Source organism: Rhagoletis pomonella, unplaced genomic scaffold, assembly GCF_013731165.1.
Source record: "Rhagoletis pomonella isolate Grant_MI unplaced genomic scaffold, Rhpom_1.0 Rhpom_scaffold_00012, whole genome shotgun sequence".
Lineage (NCBI taxonomy): Eukaryota > Metazoa > Arthropoda > Insecta > Diptera > Tephritidae > Rhagoletis > Rhagoletis pomonella.
Genome location: NW_023458566.1, coordinates 6,450,346 through 6,460,246, shown reverse-complemented (window position 1 = coordinate 6,460,246; position 9,901 = coordinate 6,450,346).

Sequence of the window (9,901 nt, the reverse complement as noted above, 5' to 3'; positions counted from 1 at the left end):
ACTTTTATTGAAGCGTAAATTGATTAAAATTTTAATAGCTTCAATAACGGTTTTCAATGCAAATGAAACTCAAGATGATAATATATGTACATGCGCATACATAATACATGGCGTGCATTTATTTATATATTTGTATGTGCATTGTAGAAACGATCGTTCCACTTAAATAGAAAAAAAAGTTCGCGGTGCACCCCTGAGTCTAAAGTTTTGTCACAAGGCAATCTCGAATCTAATTTTTGGCCGATCTTAGGGGTGCCTTTTTACATATTTCGTCATATCTTCGGCAATTACAGTCAGATCTTAAATTATGATATATCGATGTTCTTGCCTCGAGGAGATATTTTTTTTTTACACGAAAGTTCATTGATCTTAAGTATCCCGTTCCAGTCTTTCGTAAGAAATGGTCAATTCTGGTATTGAAAGCTCTTTTCTGTCTTTCTGATAATAAGGAGCTCTTAGACACGGTGCACATTAGAGCGATACGACACTCGATACGACACGCGATACCATATGCGGCGTGATAGCAAATCGTGTCGCTCGGCCGATACGCAAGCCATATATTATGTCGCCGCAGTGTCGCTGTCGTGCAAGTGTGTACAGTTTTCATCGCTTCCTACCAATTCCCACGTATCAGCATGTCGATGTCACTTTCGTATCGTATCGCTTATCGCATCGCCTATCGTAAAGTATCGCTCTAATGTGCACCGTGCCTAAGCGTTTTTCTGTTTATCTATTCGCAGTCAGTTTTCTATAAATTAAATGAAATTAAAAAACATATATTTCTTTATAAAATAAAAACATCTAAAACTAGAATTAACTAAATTTAAAAAAATTAATTAATTCATTAAAAAAAATAAAATAAAATAAGCTCTTTAAAATTAAATTAAATTAAAAATAAAAAATTGACTTTTTAAAATAATGATTAGTTTTTTAAATACTATAATATAATCTAAAAATTAAATTTAAATTTCAGAAAAACAAAAATTCTTAAAAAGTATAGTTTTAAATTAAATCTAAAAACTAAACAAAAAGGGAAGAATATATATTAAAAACAAGAAAAAAATATAAACATATTTCTAAAAATTAAATAAAATTAAAAATTATCTAAAAATTAAATTAAAAAACGAAAAAAAGTAAGCCTTAAAAAAAAAAATTTACATATAACAATAATAATAATAATGTATATATATACTTTTTTAAAAACAATAAAATATAAAACATTTAAAGAAAGTCAAATTAAAATGACAGAAAATTAAATTTTAAACAATAGAAAAACCCCTCCTACGAGACCTTAGATCTCTCGAATGGCACGCCCGTGCTTACTCACTCGGCCATTGTGACTGTTGAAGGTGGGGTGAGCAAAATTATCTTCAATTGTCTTACAAAATACTTTATTCAATCTTAGCCAGAATTGCCTGTTAGTCTATTTGAGCTGGGGTGTATCTAATAGAGTTGCTAAACTATGTATTGATGGTGACGCCATTCGATATTTTCGAAATTTTCAGTTCTCACTATCGCTACTATCGATAGTACTATCGAAATTAAATTAACATTTTTTTATATGGAAGTTTCAAGTCTTTGTGGTATTTTCGTTGTTACACATTGCATTTTAATACAAATTAGAACTAGGCTTGTTACTGCATTAATAGGAGATAACTTAGTTTTTTGTTTAAGTTTCATACATATGTACATACTTACAGATTGTGACAAAACGATATAGCTCATTAAAACCAAACACATAAAAATCCAAATGTAAATCTTTGTTATTATATATACATACATATAAATATTTTATAGCCTTGTTTCCGGTTGATTTTTGAGAAATTATTTTCCTTCTACATACAAAGTTTCTAAGATACTTTGTATGGTAGGAAATACGTAACATTGTCAGCTGGGAAAAACTATAGAAAACGGGTAAAAAATATTAAAAATATCGATGATAATAGAAATGAAAAACCATCGATAGTATCGATAGCGCTATCGACATTTTGACAATTCGATTTCAAACCGTAGATAAGTAGAAATACGTCAGTGCGAAGGGCTTGAGATGCTGGCAAGCAAGAGTGCGGGCCAAAAATTCTATTAGCAAATAAGGCAGCATGGTTTCAAATGATTTCAAGACTGAGGCTAATATCTGCAAAGACAACGAGATAAATATGGTAACATCCGTTCAGAGTACATTTGAGATATGCGGCTTCATGCATAAAAAGTGAGCTTAAGCTCCGACTCGATTTTCAGTACAAATTCTTGAGCTTGAGCTCACCCCTTCAGTGCAAAAATTGAGTCTGAGCTTAAGCTCACTTTTTATGCATAAGGCCCATTGAGTTGAACACTTATCAACGCCTTTTGAATGGCGACACAGGTAGTGTGTTTGAAGAGAAGAGCCAAAGGCTGATTGTTGACTCAGAGATGGCTGGTTATGTTGACCGGGAAAAATCAAGCAATGCGCGAAATGCACTTCTTGCATGCAGAACTATAATTTTCATAAAACGTTTGAATCACTTTTACCAGATGTTCAACTGAGTATCGCTTCATGACTAAGTTTGCCAAAGCCTAGTAGTACCAATTGCTGGAAACAACATTAACACATAACATAACAAATAATTGCTGTCAAATATCTGCATCACCCTTGAAACACCCTATACATTCACACATATGTACATACATATGTGTGTATGTATAAGTACTAAAACAAGCCAACCATAAAACACTAATTACTGAAGACTATTGGCTCTATCTAAGAAATGCATATCTAATCATAATCTAATCAACAATTTAGAATTTTTAATTTTCCAATTAATTCGCTCGTTAATACTATGTTAATACACGCACATATATACAAAACATTTTATTTTTAGATCCAGCGCACACTGACCTATTTTCCAACAAAAATATACATTCCTTAACTTTCAATTTTCCATTACGATTTCGTCTTTTTTACCAACAACCAAGAGTTGTTGTCTCTCTAAGCATACGGCTTGGCATCTAGCATCCCAAGGCAATTGTGGCTAACCACCAGAGCGGATAATTTTACAAAGGCATTATTGAGACAGACATCGAGTAGGTACATATTTTTCAAGCAGCCTAACCAGGCAAGCTCTAACCACTGCTACAGCAGCTAACTAAACACAATTCGTTGCAGCAGCTTTGCATGTGCACCACATAAAACAGTTCTATTCCGTTAATTGGGGTCATTCATGTTTACTTTCATTAGCGGTGAAGGTGATATGGCGCGCGCTTGCCAAGCTGATATGTCTGGTTGCACTTGGCGTGGCACTACTGCAACTGCTGCTTCATAAAAACGTTTAACAAAAGCGGCGCCTTGAAAGCTTTGTTTCATTTTTAACTGCACATAACTACATGCATAATGAGAGAAATGCAAAATAGTACAAGTATTTAAAGTGAAATGCCAGTACATATGTAAATGTGCATGTGCATGGTATGTATGTAGCTATATGACACCGAGTAAAAGTGTAGAGAATCACTGCAGCGGACGTAGAAAATCATGGCGTATGTAAATCGTTTAGCTCCACTGATACGACGCATAATAAATTAAGTGGTGAGATTTTCAAAAGGACCGAACTCACTCACTAAATGAACCAACCGAGGCCGCATGGCTAATAGGCAAGAAAGCGGTTAGCTGCGATTTATTTAAATGCACTGCTGCATTTTTTTGAATTAAGTATTTGAAGTTAATGAGATAAACTTAACTATTTTTAGACTAAAATGCTTAAGATTAGCATAAAGTTAAAAATTTTTTTTAATGAAAAGTAGAACACAACCAGATTAAATATGTATTCATTAAATGAAAACCAATACAACAAATTTTGGTCGCTCGATTATTAAGATTCGAATTTTAATTGCAGCCGTTAGTAGGAATAGTTGTCGTCTAATTAATGCAGTACCAAATGTAGCCCATGAAGACTGAAGACTAGTCCTAGTCTAACCTTTTTAGAGGCAAGTCGCCACAATTTTTTTGTTTCAGGATGCAATTTTCGAAACAGCTGGAGTATTCATTTCAGGAAAATTTTATCGCAATTGAATTGATCAATTCAAAAATCTAATCGACTATATCAAAGATCGGTTAATTGCAATTGTCATTTTAAAGAAGCAAGAATGTATGCTTTCTACGGCTGTTGGACTTCACCAAGACGCCTTGGCAAACTGTATAAATTCTTAAATGTAACGAATGCATATACGGCAGCATATACATTTGGATAGATACGCAATGGTATTTATGTATGTTGAGGTGGTTCTTAAAAAATAATAACCTACAGTTTGTATGGGACCCCACTTTTTTCCTTTACCTATAAGAAAATTTCAAAATTTATAAAACAATTTTTACAGTCGCTACCAAGCTTTAAAAAATTTAGATCTGATGTAGTATTTGACATATTATTAAAAACTAATTATATGCACTCAAAATCATAGTCAAGTCGATTCTTTATAGAATATCTATGAAGCTCGAAAGACTGTCATTTGTTTAATTTTTTTCTATGGGCAGATTTTTGGAATATGAACATAATTGTATTTTTGTGAGTTTTCAGGGTATGATTTCGTTCAAAAACTTGTATGCAGTACAAAAAGCACTTTGTTGGGAAGACAATTAAATTACGCATCAAACGACATAACACTTGTTTTAATCTGACCAAAACTCGCAGAGTTATCTGGGCAAACTAAAATTTTTTTCTCTGGGAAAAAAAAATTTGTTGAATTTTTGCAATTTAAAAAGAAGAATTCGGTTTCAGATGTAATTTTTTCGTAAGAAATTGTAAAAATCAGCAAGGGGCTCGGGGGACCTTCCACAATTTTTGCTCTTGTCGAAAGAGTTGATGTTTATGAAATGTATATATATTACTTTTTAAGTATTTTGTACACATATTAACCAAACAATTGGCGAAGCAATCCAAGAACATTTCAAATTTAAATTGGCTGAAAAAATATTATACGCTTCAGTTGTCATGGCAACGGTAGCTTTTTATAAAAATCACCAATACGTCTGGGGGTGCCCCGTTTTCTACCATAACATTTTTCCCCAATACAAAACTTGGACTACTCTAAAGCCAGAGTGCACCGACCCCATATAAACAATGGACAAAAATATAAGAAGTGGTCGAGATTTGTAAAAAATTTTCTCCTAAAAGTTAATTTGAAAAATGGAATCAGTTTTCTTGTACCGGTTACCAATTTCAAAAGAACCGGATTTTTGTACCGGTTATCAATTTCGAAAAAAACTGCCGTAGTTATGTAAATTTTTTTAGTTAAATATATTGTTTAAAGATTAGATACTCTGCATATCAATTAGTAATTTCATTTTCCAATTTCCTTTTTTTCCAAACTACACTTAAGTGGAAGGTGAGCGTTTTTATTTTCCGTTTTGGCGCATTTTGAACAACATCCATACTAATGATTTAGAAATATTTTTCGGTAAACTAGCTGACCTAGCCGTATTAGCAAAGTGTTCCGGAAGGTGGTTAAAATATAGGCAGAATGTATGTGTATTCCATATAACATTCTGCAAACTGGCGATTACTATGAATTAAAATATATTTGAGAAATTGTAACATTTTCGAAAACAGGTAGTGACCCGAGAAAAATTATTTTAAAATTTTGAAATTTTCGTGGATGTCTTTATTTTGTACGTAGAAGTTGATATAATAAGATCCACCCTAATACACACATGTATACTAATTTACAGTTGTTTATGTACAAACACCCATATACATACATACATACATATGTAATTACGGCATATTAAACTTAGTAGTAGCCTACCTTATATTGCACACTGGTTTGATCAACTGGTTCTGAGCAATTCCACACACATACATACTTCCTTTGCTTACCACCTTGCCCTTTTTCTGCAGCAAATAAAAACATATCTTTATACATACATACATACATATGTATAAATTGCATTGACCAAACTAAGATCAATTTACTCTTCCTTATTTATTCGCTTCTCTGAGCCATTTTTCAATGTTGTCACCAAAGGGGTCACTAACATTTGCAACTGCTGCCATAAAAAATAAAATAAAATAAAAGGATACATAAATTCTTGCAGAAGATTTAAGTATAAAATAAATATAAAGCACCAAGTAGGGCTTAAACATCTGCTTGCCAATCTTCAAAGAACGATTGCAGTGCGCTGTATGGGAGCTTTTCCTACAACACCTGGGGAGGCTACCTGTAGGCTTAAAAGAAACTAGTAAACCCGGTTGGCGTTAAAACGCCAAAAATCGAATTTAACTTTTTAAACAGGTGAAACCCTATTCAAAATAGAGAAACAATGCAATGGGGGGACCCATAAAAAATCGTTAAGGTGAAAAAATTTTAAAACAAACAATTGGATATTATTATTGGAAGTCACCTGAAGAGAAACAGAGTTTTCCTACCGAAAATTATTGATTCAATAATTCCATACATTTTGCACAAAAATGCCTTTTTCTCATATAAAACACATGGAAAGCTTTGAGCGACCACTAAATATTTTTTCGAAATAAAAAATACACTAGTATTTTCTGAGCATTTGCATTCGACTTTTTATAAGCGAGCGAGGGTAGGGAGTCGAATTTTACATTAGTAATTACAGACCGAGAAAATTGAGGTATTACATTGGTCTTGAATGAAGAGAGAAATCGATTAAGCGCGACTGTCTGTCCGTCCGTCTGTGCACACGATAACTCGAGTAAAAATTGAGATATATATCTTAACGAAACTTGGTACGTGCACCAAATGGCCGAAATTTTTTAAAATCGGACAGTAACCACGCCCACATTCCATATAACGGTAATTTAGAGAAATACGAAATCTTCGATAAATCAGTAAATATTAAAGCTAATTTATTCAAAATGATGGTTGCAACGATTCTTTACCAAGAAATACGTTTATGGTAAAATTTTGGAAAATGGGCGTGGCACCGCCCACTTATTATCACATATATGTATCTCGGTAACCGTTCTACCAATTCGTACCAAACTCGGTATGGTTATTGTGCTTGCCACACAAAAGCAAATCATTCGAAATTATTGAAATTGGACTAAAATTGCGGTTTTTCATATAACGGCAAATTTTTGAAATGCTTGAAACTTCAATAATTCGAAATTTAAGGACGCTGACTTACTCAAAATTGATACCCCCTGGCGTACCATGTAGCGGTAGCTTTACGAAAGGTGAAAAAACATACATATATTTAATACTTACTTTATTTATGTATGTTACCGCATAACTTTGGGCCACGTTAATCGATTTCGATAATTCTTTTTTCATCAAGGGTGGTCCCATACTAATTTTGGTTAGATCCGATAATGGGATCGTGAAGAAATTAACGATAATCTTAAATTTTTATATGAGAATTGAAATCGGTTTTGTTTTTTGCTTAAGAATTTCTTGTATTACTACAAGAACCAATGGGCCGTATGAATAAAAATAAGCAATTGCTTTTTCTTAAAATTTCAGATCTTTTACTCAATTTATTCAAACAAAATTGAAGTAAAAGGTATGATATTTTAAGAAAAAGCAATTGCTTAGTTTTTATTCATACGGCCCAATGTGCAGCTCGAAACGGGTTTTATCGTCTCAAAAGCCCGGTGTATTTTTGCACGTTGGTCTTTTCAGATAGTAAAAAGTAAAAAATTGTTGTTTTTTGACGGATGCGTGAGGGGGATGTTCGCATTTTAGTCACATAAATTAACGAGTAGAATTTATGATTTCGGATTGGTGAATTATGCCCGTAAAAAAATTCTCTATATCCCATAAAACAATAAAGCAACCCCCATTTGACAATAATGCTTCAAAGCTTCTTTCATGATATCAAAGCAATTAAACAATAAAGCAACTAATTGAAAGTTTTAATGCACTTAAGAAAATGGCAGGAAATTCATTAACTTAATTTTGATGGATTCATTGAATGACAACAACTCAAGAGCCAGTTTTATTGAAAATACGATAGATAACATTTATTATTGTTGCTAATTTAATTGTTGTAAAAATCCAGCATGAATAACACAATCGTTTTGCAACATATGTGTGCTTGCATGTAGGCACAATGACAGCCATGGGAAAAATTAAATTGAGCGCATAAAAAATAAAAACAACCGGGAAAAGCAACCGCACTAATGCATCATACGTAATTGCAACATTGCCAGCCAGGCAGCCAGTCAGTCAACCAGCCAAAAACGGCTACGGCGGATATTTGTGGTAACATTGAAGAAAAAAACACCACACTTGCTGTTGCTGCAACAAAACTACAGGCATGAATGTACACCGTCCGGTTGTTGGAATGGCAGCAATCGCGTCTGTCTGCCCCACCGTGAACTTGACATTGCAACGCATTTTGATGCTAGAGCAAACGTTGTTTGCTGCTTATAAAATATGCCGGCCGGCGAAAATTGCCAAAGCGAATAACTACAGTCAGTTCATATCTGTCGATATGTAATAGTTGATATATTTGGTTTGCAATAGCAACATTTTGTTGCATGCAGCAATGTTGTGTCGCGTGTGGCACGTTGCACTGCCGCTTTTGATTTCGCACTTTGTATCAGCTTTGCTGTCATTATGCATTTATTTTCTGGTTTTTAGTTACATTTTTCTTCTTCTTCTTCTTCTTGTCATTGCCAAGTTACTTTCTTACTTGCGATTGCAACATCATTTGATTTCATTTGCTTTTACAACTCTGAATGTTGCTGATTACCAGTCGGTTGGCTCAGTAAGTGTTTACCTTTTTAAGGTAGAATTTTTTGCAACAAGTTATTCTTGTTTACTTAAATAAAACTCGTCGATAATACACATGTACGTGTTAGTGCTCTTTATTTGTTTGTTTGTTTGTCCGTGTTTGTAAGACTGCTTCCTTTTTGCCACTGCCGATAAAAAGTGGTGTCTGTTTGATTTCCTTTGGTGTCTGATTTTATCTGCAGGTTTCTTGAGACCATCGTACAGCCAGGCCTCATTGCTTTTAAGCATAAATTGTGGAAACCAATGCGAGTACATACATACATACTTATGGGCATGCAGCATATATGTACATAAATGTTGCATCACAAGGACATTGACCCTTTTTTGGCAGAAATTTGTATTTTTCGGCACATTGCTAACCCTTGAGAAAGAGCTCAAAATTTGTATGATGATAATTTTTTACAACAAAAAAAGATAATTTTTTAATTTAATTTTGTGGTGTGTTTACTTATGCGAAAATGGAAAAGATTTTGTTTTTTCATTCTAAGTACGAGTCTGTATTAAAATATTTATTAATTATTATATAATAATAATTATAATAATATTAATAATTATTTCTTCAGAAAAACTTTCAATATTATATGGTACAAAATCGCATCTTAAACAAAATTTGGAACATGGTCAAATTCAATATTTAGTATTATAGTTAACTCCACTTTTCGGTCCAAATAATGCGGGTGACAAATGGGCTCGCTTATTTGCATAAACAGCCTTTATTTGCTTTAACTCATGCATTTCCTCTTTCAAATGCGCATAAGCAGCCGAACAAATACACCAAACTTTTGGTAATTAACTCGGATCAGGGGAGTTTTCGAGATGACAACACTGGTAAAAACGGCAAGCTGTTGTCTTTTGAAGACAACTCCTGCCTGGCTACTACTCTTTCTTAATCAGATGATAGTGATTTCTGCAAAGCATTAATAATAATACTAACCATATTCTTATAAAAAATTAGTGGAAAAAAGTTAAAATTAGAAAAGTGTGCATACATTGTGAATAATTCTGTGTGTCAATAATTATAAATTTAATTTAATTAAATATTTTTAAATAAATTAAATTTTAAGTAAAAGAAAAAACAATATTCTTTCAAAATGAAATACATACATATGTACATATGTATGTACATACCAGAGCTGTAAAATGATTGAATCAACATAGTCTGCATTCA